Genomic DNA, 27493 nt, shown 5'->3' on the forward strand with positions numbered 1-27493 from the left:
TACTTTTATTATTTTATAAATCTGGCATGGTTTTAGTAATTGACAAAGTATGAGTAAATTTAATAAGGAGAACAGTTTGAAACTCTTAATATTATATACACGAATGTTGTAGAAAATCTGAATTTTCTTGGGCTCTGAAATGTACCCTTGGCCTCTCTCACTACCTCTGAAAATGTAGATTCCCTGCTCCCCCCTTTGACCACATTTTCCAGTTCAGCTTCTCAAGATTGAGTGCTACTGGTTGAAGAAAGCAGTGTTGAGTAGTGTTTTCAGGAGAGATGTCTTAGGATATTTTCTAAATGCTTCTGTCCTAATCTAGGCCTTCATTAGCTTAGGTAGCTAAGTTAATTAAACTGATTAAAAAAAATCCAAATCAAGTTCTTCAGTTGCTCTAGCCTTATCTCAAATACGAAATACCAAGATGTGACTAGTGCTACATGTCAGACAGCATAGATAATATAGAATGATTCTGTGTCCCTTGGCTGTCTCAAGTCCTTCTAGTCAGAAGAAGGTTCCTAGTAAAACTTAGATGTGTGTCATTTAATAATGTGCTTACTGATTTTAATTTCTGGCTGATTTAAAAAAAAAAAAAGTGAGGTCTTTCATTTCTGTCAAACCTGCCTTTCTTACCAGTCTGTTTTTTGATGAACTTTCTCATTGTAATTTTTATTTTTGTTTTTGGTAATGGGGATCAAACTCAGGACCTTGTGCTTGTGAGGCAGGCGGTGGAACCACTGAGCTAAATCCCCGGCCCCAAAATACTCACTTTTTAAAATAATTATTTGTTTATAGTATTTTTATTTGTTCTATTACAGTATAAAGACCACTTAGATACCTCTTGAGTACAAGGATTGTCTTGATTACTTCTTAATCATTTTATACAACAGTATGTAAAAATTTTTATTTTAGTTCCTTTTTTAATTACCAGTTTATAGCACTGTCCTGATATATGGGTACTCATTTGATAAATTTAGGGAATCAGATTGTCCATTTTTAAAGATTTTTTTCTGTGGATGAAAATATGTATGAAATTTTAGTAAAATAACAATTTAGCTTTTTGGACATATTCTTTGTTTTTAAGGATTATAATCTCATTTGTAATGTACATTTCCCCCCTTTTTTGCAGCTCTTCACATAGGAGAAAGTTTTTGAATATGCCATTTAAAGAGATGAATAATTTTCAAGGACATCCATGTTAAGTATCATATTTGTCTGGCTTTGTCACATGCCACAATATGGCTTTGCTATTTGAAGAATGTCTTTGGTGGCGAATGCAAAACTGTGATTCATGGGTGCTGGGTATCATATCAGCCACATTTGGTTATGATAGGGATTTGTAGCTTTTAGAAGCTGACTTCAATACTCTGTTATAAGGAACCATTGAAAGCAAAATTAATGATATGTATACTATAGCTTGCATTTTTTTCTAACCTACTGGATTTGGTGGTGTGTAAAATACAGTTGATATGAGACCTTATTTGCATGTGGACGCGACCTATACTATGTGTTGGAAATCGTGATGCATTGGGTCCTGATAAATGCACTGGCAAATGCACTTAAACCATTTGTGCAGTACTCTTAATGCGCTTAACAGTATCCTGTGTTTCAGTAATAGTAACTGAAAAGACAGTAGGTTCAAAGTCCAAATCATTGCCTTTATACAACTTGTAAATAAAGCATGTATTCCACTCAGAATTGGGATAAAGAAGCAGTGTATCAAAAAACATTTTAGTAATGTTTTTAGTTGCTATGTTGGACTTTGAAGAGAGTATTACTGTGATGTGCACATTGTTGACTGAATAGTTTTTCTTGGCACTGTGTGTGTGTGTGAAAGATAAACATTCAACTTATATAGTTTTTCAGTTTTCAGTATTCCTTTGCTTGAATAAATTCATTACCCTATTGCAAGACCTGAGTTATTGTAATCACATCTGGTTATCAAGGGTTGCCTTTACAAATGTGTTTTTGTGGACATTCTAGGAAGAATTTATTTGTTCTACTCATATTTCTTTGATTAGCTGATGTTATATATTTAAGATAATAAAAATTATTTGCAGTGCAAACATTTGTTTTAAAAAGTGTTATAAAATATCAATGGAGTAATTTTTAAAGGATTTAGAGATAATTCAGCAAAGACATGCAAATTACAAAAACAATGCCCAGGATGTAAAAAGATGAAAATAACATGTCCATGAGAGATTACTTTATTATCCTGTGAAGCCAAAAAGTATTCAGACAGTGGTAGAGTCCACTGTAGGGAGAGTAAGTTTGCCATGTCCTCACTGGTGGTCAGTGGTTCTTATCACTTTTTTTTGGTACCGGGGATTGAACTCGGGACCTTGCACTTGCAAGGCCGGCGGCAGAACCACTGAGCTAAATCCCCAGCCCTGAACAATCTTAAGTTGCTTCCTTTTGGCTGGCACCATCATCTTCTGGTAATTCACCCAAGGGTCTGACAGGCCCAAAGAGAAAGAGGAGAAGCGCCCAGTTCAGGTTCTTTACATCTTCTGGAAAACATGAGGCTGTTTCTTTGGCCACAGATAGGCAAACCTAAAGAAGGGTGATACTGCAGACATCAAGGGACAGGTGTACAATCAGAAAAGAACGCCCCCAGGCATTACCATGGCAACATGGGACACATCTACAGTGTGGCCCTGCCTACTGTTGACATCATTTGTACACAAGGAAGTTAGGGACAAGATTCTTGCCAAGAGAATTAATGAGCGTATTGCATATATTAAGCACTCTTAAGAGCCGAGATACTTTGCTGAATTGTGTGAAAGAAAATGATCAGAAAAAGAAGAAAGCCAAGGAAAATGGTATCATAAACCTAGGTTCAACTGAAATACCTATATGCTCCATCTGGAGAAGCACGCTTCATGAGAATCTGTGGGAAGGAGCCTGAGCTGCTGGAACCTATTCTCTATAATAAATGTCAAAGAATTAAAGTCTTCTGGACTATTAATTTTTTTGTTTTGTTTTTTGAGACAGGGTATTGCTCTGTAGCTCAGGCTGGCCTAGAACTGTGGGAATCTTCCTGCCTCAGCCTCCCGAGAGCTGGGATTACAGGTGTGTGCCACCATGCCAGGCCAAGATTTTTTTTTTTTTTGGTACTGGGGATCAAACTCGGGTCCTTCTGCTTGTGAGGCAGGCGGCGGAACCACTGAGCTAAATCCCCGGCCCTAAAATGTTTTTCTTAATTGAGTAATAGTGTGGTGTCTTCTCTAAAGAAATATTTAAAGCAAATTATAATTGCACTCTCTTCCTAAAAAAAAATCAGTGGACTACTTCTTAGAGCATTTTTAGGTCTGTAGAAGATGGAAGAGATAGTAGAGTTCCCATGGGACCCCATCCCCTCTGCCTTCCTAGTGTCGCTTGTGGCTAACATCCTGCACTGAGGTTACAGCATTGTTACGAACTAAGAGTGATAGCATACGTTATGGCTTACTCTTATTTGTACATTGTTTGTAGTTTCAACGAATGCACAGTGTGTTGTATCTACCATTACCACACCCAACTGAAGAGGTTTGCTGTCCTAAAAAGCACTGTGCTCTACCTGTTTCTCTCTCCAGCACTCCCATTTCCCTAGTCCCTAGACATCTTTTTGCTATCTCTATAGTTTTGCCTTTTTTAGAATGTCTTAGTGGAAATGTGCAAGATACAGCCTTTTTACACCCATGTCTTCAAGAGTTCTCCCTATTCTGTCTTCCAGTGTTTCTGTTTTAATATTTAGATCTTGATCCATTTTGATCTTAGTGCTGGTGAAAGATGTGGGTCTAGTTTTGTTTGTTTGTTTTTGGTACCAGAGATCGAACTCAGGTCCTTGCGCTTGTGCAGCAGGTGGCGAAACCACTGAGCTAAATTCCCGGCCCTGTGGGTCTAGTTTTAATCTTCGGCAAGTAGAAAGCCAGTTTTTCCAGCACTGTTTATTAAAGAGGCTTTCTTCCACTGAAAGTGTTTGTCTCCTTTGTCAAAGATAAGGTGGCTGAGTGTGTTTGGAGTTGCTTTTTGTAACTACTACTCTGTTCCATTGATCCTCAGGTCTGTACCCCACCCCCAGTACCATGGTGTTTTTATCACTGAAGCCAGGGACAAAAACCATATGATCATGTCAATAGATACAGAAAAAGTGTTTGACAAAGTCCAACACCCATTCATGTTAAAAACTCTACAGAAAGTTGGTATAGATGGTCTTTATCGTAATCTGAAAAAAAGCCATCTATGACAAACCAACAACTGACATCATATTAAATGTATAAAAACTGAAAGCTTTCACTCTAAAATCAGGAACAAGACAAGGATATCCACTATTACCACTCTTATTCAATATAGTTCTGGAAATATTAGTCACAGCAATTAGAATAAGAGAAAGAAATAAAATGAATAAGAATAGTAAAGGAAGAAGTTAAATTGGCTCTGTTAATATGGTGTACTACATTTTTTGCATATGTTGAACTATTCCCGAATCCCTGGGATGAATTCTGCTTTGTCATGGTATGTGATCTTCTTGATGATTTGCTGCATTCTGTTTGGCAGTATCTGATTGAAGATTTTTACGTCTATGCTTATTAGGGAGATTGGCCTGTAATCCTCTTTTTTGGTTGGATCCTTCTCTGGTTTTGGTATCAGAGTAATGCTTGGTTCCAGAAATGAATTTGGGAGTATTGCTTCCCTTTCAATTTCATTAAAGATTTTGAGAAGTAGCAGCATTGGGTTTTCTCTAAAGTTCTTGTAGAATTTAGTAGTAAATCCATCAGGGCCTAGGGTTTTCTTTGTTGGTAGCTTTTCAATTACAGCTTCAATTTCATTGGCTGATACTGGTTCATTTAGAATTTTTATATCTTCTTGATTCAGCTTTGGTAATTCATATGTATCTAGGAATCTGTCTATTTCTTCTGTGTTTTCCATCTTACTAGAATACAGGTTCTTGGGCTGGGGATGTAGCTCAGCTGCGGCGTGCCTGCCTGGCAAGCACAAGGTCCTGAGTTCGATCCCCAGTACCAAAAAAAAAAAAAAAAAGGTTCTCAAAGTAATGATGATCTTCTCGATTTCTGTAGGATCTGTTGTGATTTCACCCTTTTTATTCCTGATTGCATGGATTTCTTTCCTTTTTTGATAAGGTTGGCTAAGGGTTTGCCAATTTTATCTAATCTTTCAAAGAACCAACTCCTCAGTTTATTGATTTTTTTAAAAAATATTGTTTCGTTAGTCTTCATTCTGTTAATTTCTACTCGGATCTTTATACTTTTCCTCCCTCATGAGCCTTAGGCTTGACTTGTTCTTCTTTTTCTAGAAGTTTTGAGGTTCAAAATTAGGTTATTTGATCTTGCTTTTTTTTCTGATATAATTTACTGCTATAAATTACTCTCATAGGACTGTTTTCATTGTATACCATAAGTTCTGGTATGTTATATTGGCATTTTGGTTTAATTGTAGAAAATATTTAATTTCTTCTTTGATTTCATTTGTGACCTGTTGGTTTTTCATGAGGGTGTTAATTTCCATGTGTTTGTGAAGTTTTTTTGTTTTTTTTTTTTGGTACCAGGGATCGAACTCGGGTCCTTGTGCTTGCAATTCAGGCGACAGAACCCCTGAGCTAAATCCCTGGACCTGTTTGTGAAGTTTTTGTGGTTTATTTTGCTATTGGTTTTCAGTTTCATTGCACTATGGTCTGATAATAATGCACAGGCTAATTTTAGTTCCTTTGCATTGTTCTATATTGAAGACCTCTGCAGTAGGTTCCAATCATTGTATGAAGCAAGGCTGAAGGAAAAAAAACTAAAAGACAGAACTAAAGAGACAGAGAAACTGGGGAGTCAGGACAGCCAATGCTGCTTATTCAGCCAAAGGCATTGATCAGTCAAAGCCACTGATTTTTATTGGTAATCAACTGGGGTAAAGTCAAACTACGTGCTAAAGGGAGACTACATGTTAAGGACATGCAGTTGTGCAGTTACTATGGATACTAGTGCAGGCAAGAGTTGTAAAGGAAAAAAACAAAGCACTCTCTAATTAGGAAAAGAATAGACAAAATATATAGTTATAATTAAATCCTTGTCCTCCTAGTTAAGAAAATTTTAATTGTGGGAATGTAATTTGGGTGCAAGTTACTCTGACCTATGGCCATACTTGCTTCTCAAAATAAGCCAGTTGAGGGGTTAACTCTTTACAGCCTTCACTGCTTACAGCCTGCTTTGGGCATAATCAATACTGCAGTCCCCTACAGTTCTAGGAGGTAGTGTGTGGTCTATTTTGGAGAACATTCCATGTTCAGCTGAGAAGAACGTGTTCTGATGTAGGATGGAATGCTCTGTAAACATCTACTAAGTCCAGTTGTTCAAAAGTTTGGTTCAGTTTTGATGTTCATTGATTTTTGCCTAGTTGATCTATTTGTGACACTGGAGTATGGAGGTCCCCCATTACAACTGTATTAGTGCTTATTTGAGTTTTCATGTCCATTAATATTTGTTTTATTTATTTATTTATGTATTTGTACCGGGGATTGAACTCAGGACCTTGCACTTGCGAGGCAGGCGGTGGCACCACTGAGCTAAATCCCCAGCCCAATAATTTGTTTTATGTTTTTTTTGGGTTTTTTTTGGTACCAGGGATCAAACTCGGGTCCTTGCGCTTGCAAGGCAGGCGGCGGAACCACTGAGCTAAATCCCTGGCCCATTAATTTGTTTTATATAGTTGGGTGTGCTGGTATTTGGTGCATATATATTTGTAATTGTTACCTCTTCCTTTTGGCTTGAAATCCACTTTGTCTACAGATAGAATAGCTATCCCTGCTTTTTTCTGAGTTCCTGTCTCATGGAGTATTGTTTTCCATCCTTTGACTTTAGCCCTATGAATTTCTTTTTGAATTAAGTGTGTTTCTTGTATGCAGCATATTGTTGGATCTTGCTTCTTGGTCTATTCTGTCTGTTTCTTTTGATTGGTGAATTGAGACCATTTACATTAATGCTTATAACAGATACAACTGACTTACCCTTGTCATGTTATTTTCCTGTTGTTGATCCCCCCAAACCCATTTAATTACTTGTCTTGCCTGGTAGATTCATTCCGTTGTGGTTCTAGTCCTTGTTATATCTTTCTAGATTGTCCTTCAGAACATTTTGGAGTGCTGGTTTGGTGGTCATGAATTTCTTCAGGTGTTCTTTGTCATGGAAGTATCTTATTTCTCCATCAATTTTGAAACATAGTTTTACGGGGTATATCAATCTGGGTTGAAGATTGTTTTCCTATAGGGCTTGAAATACTTCATTCCAAGCTTTCCTTGACTTGAGAGTTTGTGTTGAGACCTCTGCTTTGATTCTGATGGGCTTTCCTTTATATGTGATTTGTTTCTTTTTTCTAACAGCTTTTAATATTCTGTTCTTGTGTTGAATTTCTGGAATCTTGACTATTATATTCCTTGGTGTAGATTTTTTTTTGATTGTGGCTAATTGGAGTTCTATATGCCTCACTTATCTGTATGTCAAATTCTTTTTCCATGCTTGGGAAGTTGTCTGTCATTACTTAAGTGAGCAGTTTTTTTTTTATGTCATTTTTATGATCTCCTGCTTTTTCATTGACTGATCAGTCTGTTATTCTTCTTTGCATCATCTAGCAGCTACTGGATTGATTTTTTTGTGGTCCCTTGCTATTTTTAAGAAAGCTTTCTTTTCATGATTGCTAACCACAATCCTGTCTTCTATATCTGATATTTTGTCCTCACATTGGTTCCTTCTGCTGCATATATTTTCAATGGAATTTTTAATCTCCTGGATATCTGTTTGAATCTATTTCATGGATTTCATTTCTTTTCTATATTGGCTGTTCATGGTTTCCATCATGTTTTCTAAGCTCCTCTATTTAAAAAATTTTTTTTATCTGTATCTGGCCTAGTGTCGCTAAACATGTCTTTCATTATGGTCACCATCTGTGTAATTATCTGAGAAATTATTTTTGATTTGATTTTTTTTTTCTAGAGCCTCATTTATCTGCTTTGTTACTTCCACTGTTACCACTTCAGAGAGTCCAGGTGGGTGGCTTTCAAATTGTTCCACCTCATTGCCCTCTTGGTTTGCTTTTGGTGAGGTGAAAGTCTGGGGTTGCATCTTAAGTGTCTACTTTCTTTTTGTTGTTTTTTTTTCAGTTTAATTCCTGGGTTGATGCTTGTAAATGCTTATGGCAGGTAGCTTTATTGCCAGCATTTAGAACCATTGTGAAATGGCTACTTCTCAGGGATGTCTTCCAGGTGTAACTGGCTTTTGGGTTTTAAGTCTGTTGCGTGATCCTACTTCTACAATTTATTAAGGATTAGAAGTTGCTGCCTACTTGGCCTAGCCCCTGGTTCTTTGACACTGACCTATAGTATTGTTTATGACCCTCTTGGCAGTCTCAGTCTTGGCACACCAGCAAGAACAACTGATTAGAGCAATTATGTCACCTTGGCTAAGGTAGTACAACCAGCGGTAACAATAGCATCAAACACAGGTTAGAAAATGACAAACTGTGGTAACTATTAATTTGCCACCTTTAACCATATGAACTATATTTGTGGTTATATAACAAAATCTGAAACCATAAAATTCTATACAGTAAATATGCCCTCAATATGGTGATTTTACTCTCAGGGGAGAAAATTTAAAAGGGGTTGGGGAAAAAAATAGAGAAATAGAAGAAGAGGAAAGAAGAGATTAGAAACCAGGCTGAAGGACAAAGGAAGCTTACATGAATTTCTGGAAATTGGTGAAGAATACAAGAGGGAAAAAGAGAAGGAAGAAATAAAAATAAGAAAAGAACAACAACAAGAAAACTAGAAGCAGTGTTCATGCTCTTATAAAAATGAGAACAAACAATGAAGAAAAAGAAAAGAAACACAACAAGAAAAGAAAAGAAAAAAAAAATCCACTTCGGGATGTGTCTTCTGCTGTCACTGGTAGACAGCATGGGCAGACAGAGCCCAGATCCATGTTGCTTAATCCCAGCAAGTCAGACATAGATTTTCTTTTTTGTATTAAATTCTTTTATTGGTACATTGTAGGTATACAACACAATTACATTTCTCATTGGGAATTGTACCTTTATATAATGCATCTTGGTTCTTATTTTTTCCCCATTCCTAGCCCTCCCTTCACGCCCTCCACCCTTCCCTATTTACAAAGACTCTATTTCCATTTTTTCCATTTCTCAGCATTTTTCCTTTCCCTTCTTTCCTTTCCCCTGCCCCTCCCACCAGCCCTACCCCTTTGGACCTTTTCTTCCTATTTTACATTATCGATTATTCATTCTAATCATTGGTACATTTTGGGTATACAATATAATGACATTCATCATTGGAAATTTGCACCTTTACATAGTCTCTCTTGGTTCTTGTTTTTCACCCTTGCCCAGCCCTCCCTTCAACCCCTCCAGCCCTCCCTATTTACAAAAATTTTGTTCCTATTTTTCCATTTTCTCATATTAATCCCATTCCTTTCTATCCTTTCCCCTAGCCCTCCCACTTCCTTCCCCTTTGCCCCTTTTCTTCCTATTTCACATGACCTATTATACATTTAGTCCTTATTTACACTTTCAGTTTCTCACAGCAGAGAAACTATTTGGTATTTACACATCTGTGTCCTATTTATTTCACTTAAGAGTATTGCCTCAGCGTGCATCCACTTAGCTATAAATGTCCCTAATTTCTCATTTTTTATGGCTGAGTAGTACTCCATTTTTTTAAAAAAGCCACATTTTCTTTATCCAGTCTGCAGGTGATGGGCATTTGGGCTGTTTCCAAGTTTTAGCTATTACAAACTGCGCTGCTATGAACATGGGTGCACATATATCACTGTGGTATGATTCTTTTAATTCTTTGGGGAAGATCCCCAGCAGTGGAATAGCTGGGTCAAATGGGATTTCCAGTCCTAGTTCTTTGAGGTATCTCCATACTGATTTCCACAGTGCTTGCACCAGTCTACACTCCCACCAGCAGTGGAGCAGGGTTCCTCTTTCCCCACAGCCCTGCCAGCATTTGTTATTGGTTGATTTCATGATAGCAGCCATTCTTTCTGGAGTGAAGTGAAATCTCAGCGTTGTTTTCATTTGCATCTCTCGAATGACCAGTGACGTTGAACATTTTTTCATGTATTTATTTGCTATTTCTACTTCTTTGAAGTCAGACATAGATTAATGGCCAGTCAGTGGATAATCCCACCAAACCTGTACCTTTAGTTTCCCTGAAGTTCAGGCTGGTTTCTGGCTGTGAGGCTGGTACCCATTTTTTTTTTTCCTTTTTTTTTTTTTTTTTTTTTGCAGTACCAGGGATCGAACTCAGGACCTTGCACTTGCAAGGCAGGCGTGGTGCCACTGAACTAAATCCCTGGCCCCTGGTTCCCATTGTTTTCAATCTGAAATACTCCATGTGCCTCCTGCTGGCTTCAACTTGCTCCTTGACCTCTTGCCCATTTGCACTTGGTTCCACCTTGACACTGGGAGCCGCTAGATGGAGCCAGCCTGCAGCTGCTTTGAGTTCCAAGCTCAGTCAGTCCCTCTCCAAGATGGCTACCAACCAATGCCCTCTCCTGGGGGACGCCCGAACCTGAATAACTCACCAGTCACTGCAGTCTGCTCTGTCCACTGCTGCATTCCACTGGTGCGTTTCTCCGTGGAGGCCTCTGGGGTCATGCGTAGTCACTGTGAGCCTGCAGGTTCGAGCTGCCACTCCCATGCAGTGAGTCAGGACTCAAGGAGCAAGTGCCGGCATTGAGGTCTGTCTCCTCACTCCCCACGGGCTTCAGTTCTCACTCCGGCTCCTTGCTGGGTCCCAGGGACCCACTTCCCTTCTCCTTTCCGCATATTGCTACATTTCAGGGCCTGGACACCAAATCTCAGAGAAGCTGTTTCTCTGCTGTCCACCACTCCACCATCTTCCCAGAAGTCCCTGTTTTTACTTTTGAATAATATTCCATGTACCACAACTTACCTGTTTACCCAGTGAAGGACATATTGTTTGGGTCCAGTTTTTGGCACTTATAAAGGTGCCATAAGCATTTGTATGCAAGGCTTTTGTATATCATAAGTTTTCAGCTCATTTGAGAAAATACCATAAATGTGAATGTTGGCTCATATGGTAAGATTACTTAGTTTTGTAAGAACCTGCCACACTCTTCCATAGTGTCTACCATTTGCACCTGTCAGCAGTGGATGAGGGTTCTGGTTCTTCCACGTCGTTGTTTGCAGTTGCTATTCTTGGGTTTTTGTTTCTGGATTTTAGCCAATCTAATAGGTATATAGTGGTATTTCATTTAAAAATTGCAGTTCCTTAATGAGGTATGCATAATTTGTGAAATATAAATTTTTTTGAATGATAATTTGCGTACAATAATAGCACATATCTTAAATGTACAGTTTGTAAAAAATAAACATACATAACCACACCAAAACCAAGATACAATGGGGAGCACATTTGTCATTGTAGAAGGTTCTTTATTTCCCTTTTTGTCATGCCTATCCCTCATGACCCCTAGCAGCCACTGATTATTGCATCTGGTCTGGAAGGAGACATGAAATTTCAGGTCTGAGATAAAGGACTCTGTTACTCTTTGAATGGTAGCAGCCACCGCACATGCTCAGTTCCTTGTGCCTCCAGCTTCTTACAGGAGCAGTGCAGAGTCATGGTGGTTTTCAGCACATCCAGCACATTGTGTTGCAGGCAAGGAATCTGTTATTTATAAAGGGACACAAAGTAAGCAGAGACAAGTCTGCTTTTTGTTACTGTTCTTGAGTTCAAGTTAATTTTACTATAGTAATGAAGCAAACTTGAGTATTAATTACAAACGAATATAGAATCGTTAAACCATGAAATGCCTTTATCTAATTCCTTAAAGTCTGCCGTTCCTTCTTATTTTATACTTTCTCCATTTGTAATTAATATAGTCATTGATATATTTGGATTTAAATTTACTGTTTTCATATTTGCTTTTTAAAATTTCTCCCTTATGTTGTACAATTCAATTTCTTCTTTCTTGCATTTGGGATTGTTTATTAGTATTTTATCCCTTTCCCTGTTAACTTGCTTATTATACATCCCCTTTCTCTTATTTTGGTGGTTTTCCTATTTTTTTTTAACATACAACCTTGCTTTATTAAAGTCTGATGACGTTTGTTCTCCAATTCTTACATTCCTGAATTCTCTTCCTCCCCTCCCGTTCCCCTACCTTCTGTCTCCTCCATCTGTCTGTCCCTCTCAGTCTCTCTATATTTCTATCTCCATTTTTGAGAGTCTTGCTGTCCTACCTGTGCTGGCCTTGAACTCCTGAGCTCAAGCAATCCTCCTCCTCCCTCAGCTTCCTGGACAGCTAAACTACAGACATGCACCATCTTGTCTGGCTCAGGATAATGTTTTCTGTCATAATTTTGCAGAAAAGGAAGGTCAGTTTTTCAGTGGACCATATATGTGTGGTTATATTTCTAGATTCTCTGTTTTATTCCAATGATCTATATGTCTTTCCTTGCACCAACACTGCCTTGATTACTGTAGCTTTAGAGGAAGTCTTAAAATTAGGTACTAAACGTCTTCCAACACTTGTTTTTCTTTTTCTTTTTACTTTTCTAGGTCCTTTGTACGCCTACATAACTTTTAAATTTCAATATCCAATTCTTCACTTATAGCAAGTATACATAGACCTGAATTTTTATATATACTTTGTGTTTTCTAATCCTGCTAAATTCAAATACAAGTTCTAGGGGCTCCTAGAGATTTCTTAGCATTTTCTCTGTAGATGATCATTTCTTCTACATATAAAGATTTTGCTTCTACCTTGCCAATCCCATCCTAATTGTGTCATTTTATTGCCAGACTATTTTGGTTTGGGCCTATGTTTCAAGTTTAATAGATGAAGAGTAGGCATATCTGCCCTTGTTCCCACCTTAGGGAGAAAGCATTGTATCTTCTCCATTCATATAAGGCATTTTTGCTGGAGGTATGGAGTACGTGTCTTTGATCTGTTGAGAAGGTTCTGTTCTACTCCTAGTCTCCTGATAGCTTTTACCATGAACAGCTGTAGAATTTAGTTTGATACTTTTTCTCCAACTAGTGACAGGATCATATGGCTTTTTCCTTTCCTCTGTTAAAATGATGACTTTTGGGGGTGGATTTTACAATAATGAACCAGCACTGCCATCCCTATAATAAAACTACTTTCTACATACTGCCATATCTGACTTCTAATAATTTGTTTTGTTAAACAAATTTTTATCTATGTTCATACTTTTTTCTTCAATTATCTTTATCCAGTTTCAGGATTAGCACAATGCTGATTTCCTAAAATGAGGGGAGAAGTGTTTCTTTTTTTTTCTGCTTTAAATGTTTGGTGTAATTTAATCAGTTAAAATTTATATGAGCCTGGTGTTGTCACATAGGTAGATTTTCAAGCTAGGAATATACTTTAATAGTTGCTATTCAAATTTTATATTTCCTCCAGAGTTAGTTTCATTAATTTGTCTTCTAAGGTACTTCTTAGAGATTTTTGAAATATGCTTTCTGTATTCTTTTAAATTCTGTAAAATCTGTGGTAATGTCTCCTAGATCTTGATATTGTAATTTTGTTTCTTTTTTTTTTTTGGTACTGGGGATCAAACTCGGGTCCTTGTGCTTGCGCAGCAGGTGATGAAACCACTGAGCTAAATCCCCCGGCTTGATATTGTAATTTTAAAATTGTATAATTGATATTGTGTAATAGGAAGAAAGGTCTAAAGGAGCAGAGGAAGTGGGAGGGGTAGGGGAAAGGAAAGAAGGGAAAAGCAAATATATGAGAAAAGGAAAAAAATGGAAACAAAGTCTTTGCAAATAGGGAAGGGTGGAGGGGGGGTGAAGGGAGGGCAGGGGAAGGAGAAAAAAATAAGAACCAAGATACTCATGTAAAGGTACAAGATCCCAATGATGAATGTAACTGTATTGTACACCTAAAATGTACCAATAAACTTAATGGGGGGGTCAGTTTTATTACCTGGTGGCCCAGGAGAAAAAAAGGATTTATAAAATAAGATACTACTGATTTGACCACTTTGTAGAAGCCATACCATTTCTAGATTTTTTGATTGTACTTTTTTTAAAGTACAAACTAGTCAGTTATATTTTATAACAGTGTAATCAAAACCATTGTGGTAGTTTTTCAAGGAAATGTGGTAATAAAATATCAGAGACCTTGGTTATAGTTGTCTCTTGGATCACACCTTTTACTTTATTTGAATGCATTTCACAACATTCTCTTTCCCCTAAGAAAATTTACTTTCTCTGTGTGCTTATGTTTCCACAACATGTGATAGTTAATTCTTGTCTGTCTGTATGCAAGTTGTTGCTGCCATATTTTACCCGTGATATTGGAGGGCCTTTTCTTGCAGTATTAGCTGGTTGCAGTATTACGGCTTTGATCACTAAGCTCTTCAGAGTGAAGGTATTATTAGCTCCTTCATTTATGCTGCAGACAGAGTTGTTCAGATATTCTTGCCTGTCAACTTAATAGTGAAGTTATTTTTCTGATTTCAGTATTTCTTTGTTTTGATTAAGTGAACATATTTTTTAATTGTATCTCAAATTTTTCCTGTTAGGAGAATTTTATGTACAGTCATTCAGTGAGTTTGTGTTTATTTGGCAAACATTGCATTCCAAGCCCAGGATTAGGCCTTGGAGCTGTAGCAGTGAAGAAAAAAGAAAAATCTCCAGCCTGTTAATTTGCTTTTTAATTGGGAGCTAGGTAATACTTAGCTTAATTGTGTATAAGATAGGAATAAATGATGAGAAAGAAAATAAAACAGAGAAGAGCACATGAAGCATAGTGTTAAGTTTAGACAGCAGAGTCTTCCTGAAGAGGTGACTTTTAAGTGAAGATGTTACTGACGGAGAAGGAGAGGTAGGCCGTGTACACAGCAGGCTGTGAGCCTTCCACACCGAGGTGAAAGGCAAATCTGAAGCCTCTCAGTCCACAACTTGCCTGGTGTAGGTTTTTTTTTTTTTTAAAAAAAGCTTTTTATTTTGAAACAATTTTTGAAAACAATTTTATATACATGTTACATAAGGACTCTATTCAAGTGTTGTCAGTAGTCTAAATAATTTCTTTTTTTCTTGGTTGTTTGAGACAGGGTCTCACTATGTACTGATATTCACTGTGTAGCCCAGCATGGCCTGGAAGTCACCGTGATCCCCCTGCCTCAGCCTCCTGAGTCCTTGGATGACAGGTGTGCGCCACCACACTTATCCTAAATAATTATTTCATAGAAAAAGGATCTAATCCAGGATTATGTGTTTCATCTTGCTGTCATATCTTTGTAATCTCCTTTTATCTGGTACTGCTCTGGAAGGTCCTTTTTGGAACTTCATGCTTTTGACATTTTTGAAGGTTATAAGCCATTAGCCCTGGATTTGGATTTGTCTGGTGTTTCCTGATGATTACAATCAGGATATGCATTTTTGGCTGGAGTATCACAGAAAAGTTGTTTTTTTTTTTTTTTTTTTTTTTTATGTTGTGTTCTTAATCCTGTTGGATGGCATATGGTTTATCCCATTGTTGGTAGTGTTATCTTTGATCATTTGATTAATGATACCTATCAGGTTTTTAAGTTACTTGTTTCTCTTCTTTGTAGTTATATTTTTGGAGAAATCTTGAGACTGTGTAAAATCATGTTCCTTTTGCTACTTGTACCTATTAGTTTTACCTTCCATTGATGTTTCCCACCATGGAGATTCTGAGCAGAGGTCATCTGCTGTGCTCCCTTGAAAGTGCTCCAGGGGAGTATGAGGGCAAGGCTGGGAACCAGAGGCTCGATAACAGGTGATGCATTAATTCCAGCAAATGATGGTGGTGTGTAAGGGTGGGGGAAATGGTGGGATTCTGCATTCGTTTTGAAGACAGCGCAAGGAAGATCTGTGTTTGCAAACAAGTTAAGCCTGATGCCCACCCTGTTAGCTGAGTATTTGGAAGGATGGAATTGCCACTGAGATGTGGAAGACAAAGAGAAAGTGGTTGTGGGGGAGGAGGGAGAGCGAAGTTTTGGACTTGGGAGACTTGAGTAGTGAATTCAGGATTTGGGTAGGGTAGAGATAATGAGTTCAGAAGCTATCAGCGTATGATGGTACAGTATTTAAAGGCACAAGACAAGATGAGTTTTGTGGAACAGTGGGTTGGGAAGAAGACCAAGGACAGAGAAGAAAACCAGTAAAGGAGACTGAAAGAGGGCAGCCAGAAAGTTACACGGAAAACCATGCATTTTCATCAAAGCCAGGTAAAGCAGGTCTTTAAAGAAGTAGACAGTGAGGGACTGTCCAAAAGTGTTTGTAGGTCACACAGATGTGAACTGAGATGTGACCTCTGGATTAGCAATGTGTAGGTCATTGATGAGCTTGAGAAGAACAATTTAGTTATTGTAGTAGTTGGCTGCAAGGGAGAACTGAGCAGAATGAGTACTGAAGACACTAGGAGGGGAAGAGCTAAAGACAGGTAGTGTAGGTATCTCATTCAAGGGATTTGACTAGAGGAAAGGGAGGGAGGGAGGGATGAAGAGATAGTATAATGGCCAACAGGTAGAAAGAATTGCTATAGTGTTGTTAGTGGGTGCGAGAGAATGGGAGACACGATGCATAGGAGGAAGGATGGGCTGTAACCAGGGCTACATACATCATAATTCAGGAAAGAAAGTACAATATATGGGCACAGATGGAGGATCGTGGGTGGATTTGGTAAAAAGGGCAGAGTTAGCTCCAGAGAGCACCGGCTGACTGGGGGTATGGTTTTTCCAGGAGAGTGTGCTCACGAGAGAGGAGCATGGGTTATGTGGAGGGCAGTGGCTGTGATGCTTAGCTGTGGATTTTAAGTTGTGGAAAGAGGACAATGGTAATGAGAATGGAAGAGAGGAAGAATGATAGGATCTGGACTGAAGGCCCCTGTTGGATCAAAAGATTGCTGGACTGAGGTGTTAGAGAGTGCTGGAAAGATAGGAAATAGTCAAAGGCCAGGATGTTTGAGATTATGGAGGTGTTAATGGTGATGTATGGTATGGTAATGATAAGATTAAGGAAGCCACAGGCTGAGTGTCTGGGATATTGGGAAAAATCTGCAAATATAATGCTATCACCAAGTGTTGCAGAGAGTGACCTGACCATAAACAAGGAGCCAGAGTGTTTATAGACACGGAGGGTCGGAGGGTTGTGAGCCCAGGGTGTGTGAGTGTATGAGATAGATGACTTAAGAAGTGGCAGTGAGTCCCAATGATATGATTCAGAGCTCAGAGTGTTCAGGAAGGAAGGAGGAAGAGTGTTCTGCGAGGCCCCAAGGAGCACGGGGAACACCTACCCACCTACGGCACCCATTGCTTGATGGATTGGAGAGCCTAGCCCCATCATCAGGGGCAGCATGGTTTCAGCTAGAGCATGAAGGTGAAGGTGGTTGTAAGGTTTAGGATGACTGAATGATGTATTTGTGTGAATAATACTAACATATATGCCTACTTTCTTGCCTTGACCCTTGGTGATTGTCCCACCAGACCTCTTGTTGGTGTCTGATTTAACATTTGAGGAAAGACTGTGTAAAGTATTGGGATTTAAACGTTAGAGGAATCAAAATGGAGTTCAAAGGATTCTGGATGTAAGGAATTGACAGCTGTTAAGACTTAATAAGCAGTGTCCAAATATAACTACATTATAGTAAGTACAATGACATTTTCCTTGAATGTGCAACATGTGGAAGTTCACAATAGGGAAGAGGTCATGGAGGTTCACGATGAAAAATTTCATGGAAGTAAGTCTCATTCAAGCTCATCTTTCAAGAATAGGCAGTGTTAGGGCCGGGGATTTAGCACAGTGGTGCCATCGCCTGCCTCACAAGTGCAAGGTCCTGAGTTTGATCCCGGTACCCCCAAAAAAGAATAGACGCTGTTTGGATGAGCAGAGATGACTGAAGAACGTTTCTTTGCTCAGCGCTCAGTCATGGCATGCAGCTTCCTCTCAGCGAACAAGTGTTGCGTGTTCCTCGGGGAGAGACTGCTGTGAGCTCAGTGATGGGAACAGAGAAGGCAGCGTGAAGGGCAGAAGTCCAGCTGGCCTGGGCCAGTGCTGTCCAATAAGTAAACACTGGGAGCCCTCTGCGTAGCTTCTGCTTTCTGGTAGCCTCATTTGAAAAAGTAGAAACAGGTGGAATGATTTTCAATAATGTATTTCATTCAAATGAATATTATCATTTTCACATGTAATCAAGATTTTCACACATGAAGGAGGTCTCTTACACTCTTGGCTCTGGACCCTGGTGTGTATTTTATATGCATAAAGTACCTTAGTTCAGACCAGCTGCATTTCAAGCCACCTGGCTGATGGCTTCCGTGCTGGATACTACAATGCAGAGCAAATGTGAAGAAAGGGTAAGTAGAGCTTTGGGAAGCTGGAGAGGGTCAGATGGCAAAGGATGGCAAATGCTAGCTTCCTGGCTTTTGGAAGCTATTTAATATTTTGAGGAGGGCATGAAACGTACAGATTTCTACTTCAAGAAGATTGACCACTCACCAATGGAGTGGAGATGGACTGGAGCAGAGGGAGATTAGAGGGAGGAAAACTTCACAAGGAAGAAGTGAGGCGAATCTGAAACACATAATGGAGGGAGGGTTGTGCTGCTCTGAGTGCAGTGAGCGCTGTCCAGGAAGGACCCGGTAAGGGTACAGGACGCAGAGAGGGATTCTGCACCAGGCGAGGCACCGTAGAATGGCTCGTGTACTGATAAAGAGGTGGAGAGTGCCTCACCCAGCTCCGACTCTGATGTTACCGGCATGCAGGCTGAGCATGAGTTACACAACAGGAGTTTTTATCTTTGGGTATATATAGTAGGCTTAGGTTCTAGAAAATAAGTTTTTACCTTTAAGGAAGATAATAAAAATTTCCTTAACTTTAAGGTGTGTGTGACTGCTAAACTTTTAATCTTTTGTCTTATGCGGAGGGGTTTTAGGGTACCTCCAAATAGATGTATTTTTATTTATAATATGTGTACAGCTGTCACTGTATTAAAATATTATGAACATTGCACAATAACCATTAAAATAGCAGTTTTTGTTCTGTTTTTTTTTTTTTTTTGTACCAGGGATCAAACTGGGGTCCTTACACTTGCAAGGCAAGCGGCAGAACCACTGAGCTAAATCCCCAGCCCAAAATAGCAGTTTTTAAAGTGTCAGCTACATCTACAAATACAGTATTTAAAAAAAAATCACATTGTATCAGTGGTACAAAAACTTTTCATAAAATGCAATATGCTTTATTTTTAAAATTTTGACAGCATTGTTGCAGTGATTTCAAGGTCAGATTCGAGTTTCATGATTTTCCTTTTGAGGACTGTCATTGTTTAATTTCACAAAGATAAATAGATACAAATGGAGGAAGCATAGTGTATCTTTTCTTCACCAGGTTAGAAAATTATATTTAAAATATTTTAAAACATGATTGTGAAGGTTAACACTTTTCATAGGACAGTTATCAGTAAAATTAATGTATGACTAGAAACACTTCCAGATATCCCTTTTCAAAATAATCCCCGTATAGCAATATTTTCTTTCAAAAATATTTTTTCTCACTATTTTTCTCTTATTTAGATAAAATCTATTATTTTTCTCCCCAGAATATCTGCCAGCATACTATTAATAGTTACCATAGGAAAGGCCAGAAAATTTGGAGCAATTTATCTTTTTGTAAAAGAAAAATATGTAATTAATCTGTAAATTCAGTGTTTTAAAAATTCATTGTGGCAGGTTAGCCAGAAAACATTTGTATAAAACTGCAAGTTTTATGGTCATTTTTATCTCATTACATAGGCTTGAAAATATTTTGTTAGGCTTCAACAGTTTTTTTTTATTTGTATGTTACAGGGTTGAGATGATGTAGCACTGTTTGCTCTTTAAAAATTTGATTTCTTACTTGTGAAAGCTTTTCCTATGAATGAGGCATGAGTGGTACTATGTTGCATAGTTCAGAGACAGTTTTTTATTTCAGCCAAAGCTCCTATCAATGGTGACTGTTAGAAAGAGTTTCCTTAAAATATTGCTACCAAAGGGGAGGGAAAAGGGATGACAAAAGAATGTGTGTTATATACATACACCACCTCCCCACAAGGAATGTAATTATTATGTACTGCAGGCATGAACTAATAAAAAATAAAAACTGGAAAAAAGAAAAACAAAATATTGTTATTGAAGAATAATTCACAGCCATGTGTGGTGGTGCACACCTATAATCCTAGCTACTGGGAAGGCGGAGGCAGGAGGACTCACAAGTTTGATCCCAACTTGGGCAATTTAGGAAGACCTTGTCTGAAAATTAAAAATAAAAAATAGGCTGGAGATGTAGCGCAGTGCTCCCTGGGTTTAATCTTTTGTTCTGAAAAAATAAATTTCTATTGAGAATTTCTTCAACTATTTCTTAATTGTGATAGTATCCAACATATATTTAAATTGATCAGGTTAGAAAATGTGTGTACTTTCAATTGTATAGTAAATCTCTCTTATTGCATAATGTATTTTGTTACTCATTTCTTCAACTTTTCAATTATTTTTCCTGTATGCCTTCAAACAGCATTTGCTGTCAAGAAAATATACCATTTTCACCATATTGTTTTTGATATATTTCAGTCATTAAAAACAAAACAAAACAGAAGAACCTATTTTTTTTTTGTACCGGGGATCGATCTCGGGACCTTGCGCTTGCGAGGCATGAGGTGGAACCACTGAGCTAAATCCCTGGCCAAGAACCTGTGTTTCCTATGGGCCTACATAGCAAGTCCTTTTCTCAAAGACCAGGGGTAGTGGTGGTGGTGGTGTCTTGATGTTAAAGGAGCAAAGCAAAACAAAAAAGCTAAAATATAAAAGAGGTTGAAAATGTTTATTATTCAATTTAATGAAAATTACTGAAGTACTTGTTGGAATTCAGGACATTGAACGTTATTTGAGAAAATATAGAGACTTGGCATGATCTGTTGACTAGGTTTTTACTTTTTTTATTTTTTATTTTTGTACAGGGATTGAATTCAGGACCTTGTGTTTGTGAGTCAGGAGCAGTGCCACTGAGCTAAATCCCCGGCCCTCGCTAGGTTTTAAATGTTTTGCTAATTGTGGTGGCTTTAGTTTTGTTCAGCTCTGATCTGAAATATGAATTGTTGAAAAGCTTTGTGTTCTACAGAAGTCATGTACCATAATTAATAGGTCTCATGGGGGAAAAACAGGATCAGATCAGACTGTACAGAAACCTAGATGACTTTTAACCACCAGAGTAACAACAGTAGTAGGATTTCAGATACAAGTACAAGCACAGTTAAGTCTGTGTTGGCATTTGAACCCAGTACCATGGACTTGATGATGTCTACAGCCCCAATTAAACCCTGAGGCTTGCACTTCTATCGTTGAATTCTGGGCCCGGGGAGGTTTTCATTCCCACACATTCCTTGAGTTACTTTCCCCTTGTCTTCTGAGCAGAGGACCACTCAGTGTCTTCTCGGCCTCTGAACCTGCACTGCTGTCTCCATCTCCCTGATGGCTTGGTATCCTGGTCAGTATGGAGGGCTTTGTTTGTTTTTGAGACAGAGTCTTGCTGTGTAGTTCAGGCTGGCCTTGAATTCACTATGTAGCCTAGGCTTGCCTTAAACTCGCAGTGATCCTCCTGCCTCAGTCTCCTGAATGCTGGAATTACAGGTGTGCAGTACCCCACCCAGTATGGAGGTGTTTTTTTTTTCCATTAGGTTTATTGGTACGTTTTAGGTATAGAATACAGTTACATTCTTCGTTGGGATCTTGTACCTTTACATAGTGTATCTTAGTTCTTATTTTTTCCCCATTTCCCTGGCCTCCCTTCACCCCCTCCATCCTTCCCTGTTTACAGAGACTTTGTTTCCATTTTTCCCTTTTCTCATATTTTTTCTTTTCCCTACCCTTCCCACTTCCCCTACTCCTTTAGACCTTTACTTCCTATTTCACATTATCAGTTCTACCATTTGAACCTTATTTACACTTATTTTTCACACCAGAGAAACTATTCAGTATTTACACGTGTGTCTTTTTTATTTCACTTAGGAGTATGGCCTCAATGCGTATCCATTTAGCTATAAATGTCTCTAGCTTCTCGTTCTTTACGGCTGAGTAGTACTCCATTTTATAATAAAACCACACCTTCTTTATCCAGTTTCCAGTTGATGGGCACTTGGGCTGTTTCCAAGATTTAGCTATTACAAACTGTGCTGCTATAAACATGGGTGCACATATATCGCTGTGGTACGTTCTTTTAATTCTTTTGGGAAGATACCCAGCAGGGGAATAGCTGGGTCAAATGGGACCTCTAGTCCTAGTTTTTTGAGGTATCTAGTATGGAAGGTTTTTGAAGGCACTGTCTGTGCTCTAGGAAAGTACTTCTGTAGGACTTTGGGCTTCTTCCTTAATGCCTTCCTATCTTATGATACTAAAGCTTTCTCATTAATTTGAGAAAAGTTGCCTGTCATTTAAATAGTGGACAGAAAGGACACATATATAGAAGGTTTTTTAAATTTTCGGATTTTTGAAAGTATTTACTTTTGAAAGATTCCTTGAAGTGTGTAGAATGACTGCTTTCTAGGGAAGAATGAGTTACACCTTGATCCTGTGGTGTCTGTTGAGAAGAATATTTTACTTTCTCACTGGGTCTGCGTACTTACAGGTGTAGTTAGAAGGAGAAAGGAAAAACCAAACCACCACCACCACCACCACCACCAAAGTCCTGCTGAGACGTCTGTGCAGGTCCTCGTTACATGGCGGTTTTCTGGCCCGGAAGGAGCCGCCTGTGCTGCCTCTCCATTTCCTGCATCCTTTTTGCAGGCAGGCTTTTATGAGAACCAGATGTAAAGTGGCTGGCCTTGGCACTGAGCGTATGCTCAGTAAATTGTCGACCTCCACTGCTCTGCTGCCCTATATTTTTACCTTTGGATTTTCAGGTGAAGTTGATTTGAAAGCTCTTGCTGTGCTTCAGTAGGTTCGTTGTTTAGATTTAACTAACCTTTGGGAAAATTAGGATTATGTTGTGGGCATAATGATACAATGTTGGAATGTGTCCATTGACTTTTTTGTGAAAAATTTTAGTTTCTGTAGTTTTTAAGTGTAACGAGCTATTTTTCAAATTCTAGTAGTAGGGAGTACTTTTGTGTTTGAAATTCCTTCAGTTCTATCTCAGATACCTAAGCAGGGCCATGGTCCACTTCTCCTTTGTAACTGCTGACTTGTTAAAAGTCGTAAGGAGCACCTTTACCTGGAAGGTGGGGCCAGGGTACACAGGGTGTACCCCCATCTTCCTGGTGCTCTGAACACTAGTAAGGATTTATGTTTTGGAGGGTAACTCTAATAGAAAATCCACATTGAATTTAGGAGACTCGAGGATGAGTTTCTTACTTTTTGTCTCATGCTTCTCCAAGTAAGGAGATAGTATATTGGATAAAGTATGTGAAGATCCCTAAGCACAATGAGTGATGGGAGACAGATTTTAAAATGTTTTCCTAGAGCCAGTGTGGTGGCCCACACCTATATTCCCAGCACTCAGGAGGCTGAGGCAGGACTGTGAGTTCGAGGCTAGCGTGGGCTACATAGACAGACCCTGTCTCAAAAGAACAAAAACAAAACAATTTTTTTTGTTCATTTGGTCTGCGATGTTTTTATCCTGTGAATCAGCTCATTGTTATCGAGTATATCCAAAACATTCTTTATTGATAAATAATACTTCTGTATATACATACAGAAAAGCAGCAACTTGATGGGTTTTTGCAGTCTAAATGCCGATGTAATCTGCATCCAGTCCCGACATGTACCCCCACGGTGCTGACCCAGTCACCACCCCACCCACGTTTTTAAAAGTTTATATGACTTTTCTATATATGTTTTTAAAAGAATTGTAAGGAAATCACATTTGTTTTTAATCATTAAGCTGTATTTGAATATTATTTTTTGTTTGTTTTGGGGGGTTTACAGGGGCTCGAACTTGGGACCTTGCACTTGCGAGGCAGGCGGCAGAACCACTGAGCTAAGTCCCTGGCCCATGAATATTACTAATAAGTAAAAAATGGCATATACCAAACATATCCTTATTGGGAACTTTAAAAAGAACTTCAGCAATTCTAATTTTATCTGGCCATTAGTTTCTCAGTTGAATATCATTGTTATGTTAAGAATAGGGTTCCTGGGCCAGGGATTTAGCTCAGTGGTTCCACTGCCTGCCTCGCAAGCACGAGGACCCGAGTTTGATCCCTGGTACCAAAAAAAAAAAAAAAAGAATAGGGTTCCGACAGATGATAGATTTTTCTGACACTCTGTAGTGGAGAAATGCTTTAATTGCTGGTTTCCTACTTTACTCAATAGTTGTGAGTAAAAGAGTATGTTCCTTGAGCACAGAAACTTTCTGTTTATAGAGGAAAAGATGTAACTGTTGATTTATAGATCAAAGAAACAATGTTATGAATAATACTTTGATTCCTGTCTTGCCACTGACTTAATATTTTAGGAGAAAAGAGTTAGAACCTAATTAAAATATTAAAAGTACTAGTAATTACCTGATGTAGCACTGAACACAATATCAACCCTGTTTCTTTTTAACTATGCAGTTCTGGGAAATTGTTTCAGGTTCTGCAAGCTTAATTTCTGAAATTAAACGATGATCCTAGCACCTGCTTCCACAGTCCACTGGGAAAATTAACAGAAGTAATGTTACATAAAGTGTCTGGCACAGCTTCCATTGCAGGCACTTGAGTTTTTAGCAGCTGCTTTATTGTTATAGGAGCATTGTCTCCTTTCAGACTACTAACTTTGCATTTAGTTCTTCTAACTCCTCCCAGAGTGTTGATCAGATCAGTAACGTGATTCTTGGCACGCTCTTGTAAAATGAAGCGTGCTTTAGCTGGTGAGCCTCTCACTGCAGGGCAGGCTCTCAGGGCAGAGCCAGACTGGGCACTGCCAGCGCAACACCTGGCACTGGCCCTGAGTTAGAGATGTCGAGACCACCTTCACAGTAACCAAGGCGTTTGAATGCAGAATCAAAATCAGTGGAAAAATCCGTGGTGAACAAAATATGAAAAGCAGAAATTTACATAAAAGCAGGATTAAGAGAGCCCTGCTGAGCCATGTTGTCATGTGAGGCCGAGGAAAAATTAGTAAGGCCAGTCCTGTCTCCTTGAGCCCAGTCAGAGCCCAGGGCAGCAGGAAAAGCTGACACCGGTATCGTGGCACCTGCCTTTTGCCCCAGGAAAGGACCTTTCTGCTTCATCCACCTCAGCCTATTCCAGGCTGTGCTTAACCTCCTGACAGGAGAACTGCTCATTACAATGATTTTATAGGCTGTTATCTGTGCTTCGCAGATGAGTGCCCTAGAAATCAGGGGAAGTTATCGCCTAAGGTCACGCAGCCACTAAGTGGCAGAAGCAAGATGATATGGCTCGCGTTTCTTAATTACCAGACTTGTTTTACTTCATTGTTTCTGTGTAGGACACATCTGTGTATCAAATTATTTCTTTCTACATTCACTTGACTTGCCATGTCCAGCATGCGCACCTAGATACAGGGATGCCAAAATGAGAGCGCTTATGAGGCCGCTCGGAAAGGGGGCTTCCATCCAAGGTGGGGAGGGGTGAGAGAATTTGTGAATAAGGGCAAGGAGCAGGGAAGGCAGCTTTCTTTTTAAGCAACGTTTTAATACACTTATCCCTTTAAGTGTTGTGAATATGAATGTTACTCTATTGCCAATTAGTCCATTGATGTACCTTATTTTTACATGTCGGGGAGTGTTAGGAATTGACCTTTCTGTAGCCATAAGTTGCTAACTAAAGGTGGCTATGAGTAAACAGGAAGATGATCTTCTGGTTTGTTAATGAGCTGCTCACACTTAGCATTGAGTTAATCTGTATGACATGAAAAAAGTAAGACATTTTAACCCAACACTCCTATTTATATTCCTTGGTACTTTTTTTCATCTTCAAGAAAGTATTTTCTTGTTAGGTAATAAAAAATATTTTATTTTGTTAAAGGCAGAATAAATTTAGTTTTTCATTTAATTTGGCTGGTAGCTCTTAGACTAATGTACTTGCAGAGTGATACATTTATAAAGTAAACATTAAAGATTTTATTCAGCTGATAGTGATAAATGATAGCAGGTCAGTTAATAGCATTTTAGAGTTTTCCAAAATAGACAATATGCTTTTTTTTTTTTGACAAATTATTCAACTTTATCATATATAAGACTGCATGACTGTAATGCAAAGGGGGGTTTCTTTTTTCATTTAGGGTTACAATATACACAGCAAGTCCGGACTAGATCTTACAATCTGAACACAGGTATTTAACCCTTTCCTTTTTTTTTTTTTTGGTACCGGGGCTTGAACTTGGGTCCTTGTGCTAGCAAGGTAGGTGGTGTAACCACTGAGCTAAATCCCTGGCCCCGGTATTTAACCCTTTCCATGCACAAAAGCCCTGTAACCAAACTGTGTAGTAGAGCACCCAAAACTTGGATTTTATGATTTTCTAATGTAAATATCGGTTTAAAAACTGCTTTAGTTTTTTGCTGCTTGCTAAGATGTGGCAACCAGCACAGAAAAAATGACCTGACCCATATAGTGTCTTAACCTTATGTTCATGTTCCATATTCCTAAACAGCAGTAGCTACTGAATCCCATTTGATACTGCTGTACTCAAGATCATACCCTTTTATTCACTGTAAACCTTTTATGAACTACCAAGTTCAAAAAATCATCCACAGGCTTGACATTTAATTACAAAACAAATATGGATCTCTTGATTAACACAAAATTTTGTGGTTTATAGAAATGGTTATTTCCAAGTTTCCATTCACATTTACACAGTCTTAAGCATTCCTTTCATCACTGTTTACATATAAAAACCTGCTTTTTTTTCAGAAAAAATTGACCTAGCCAGCCACATGGAGTTGACCAATGAAAAGTAACATGGTGTCCTGCTGTTGTTTCGAACAGGGTTTTGTTTTTGTTTTTTTGGAACCGGGGATTGAACTCGGGTCCTTGCATTTGCGAGGCAGGCGCTGGAACCACTGAGCTAAATCCCTGGCCTTGAACAGGGTTTTATTGGTAGAGGTAGATTACTGCTTCTTTTCTAGGCTTCTTTTGATCCTGGACAGGTAAATTATGCTATTTTCATTCTCTCAATTCAACTGCTTGAGACGATAATGCTTTTTAAAAATAGTGTGGAGTACACTTAAGATTGAGAGATGAATGAGCAGCATATAGATGGTGGCTTAGGAATTCATACAGATTGAACATCTCTGCTCTAAAAATCCAAAACTTTCTTGTTTGAAGTCAGATTTTTATAATTCCTTCAGTACTATCACGTCTTCATGAGGTTGTTTGTCTTCAAGATAGCACCTTTAAAAAGAACCCATGCCTAGCTCAGTTGCCCTGTCTGCCCAGAACTCTTTTATTTGGGTTTTATCTCCACTTGCATTATGGACATACTCCTGACAACTTCAGAACTC

The 27493-nt window shown here is 38.6% G+C and overlaps 1 protein-coding gene and 1 long non-coding RNA gene across 2 annotated transcripts in view; both read left to right on the forward strand.

Annotated features, from left to right (window-relative positions):
* Positions 1–24276, forward strand: part of LOC147821626 (uncharacterized) — a 44425-nt gene extending 20149 nt beyond the window's left edge. Inside the window, exon 2 of the long non-coding RNA XR_015446744.1 lies at positions 1127–24276. This is a non-coding gene — a long non-coding RNA (uncharacterized LOC147821626). The remainder of the gene's footprint in view (positions 1–1126) is intronic.
* The window catches only part of Rock2 (Rho associated coiled-coil containing protein kinase 2), a 127420-nt gene that overhangs the window by 20606 nt on the left and 79321 nt on the right, over positions 1–27493 (forward strand). The gene's annotated exons all lie outside the window — the stretch shown is intronic.

The sequence above is a fragment of the Heterocephalus glaber genome, unplaced genomic scaffold (assembly GCF_053883595.1).
Source record: "Heterocephalus glaber isolate CG9 unplaced genomic scaffold, H.glaber_assembly_v1.0 deba00001724, whole genome shotgun sequence".
NCBI lineage: Eukaryota > Metazoa > Chordata > Mammalia > Rodentia > Bathyergidae > Heterocephalus > Heterocephalus glaber.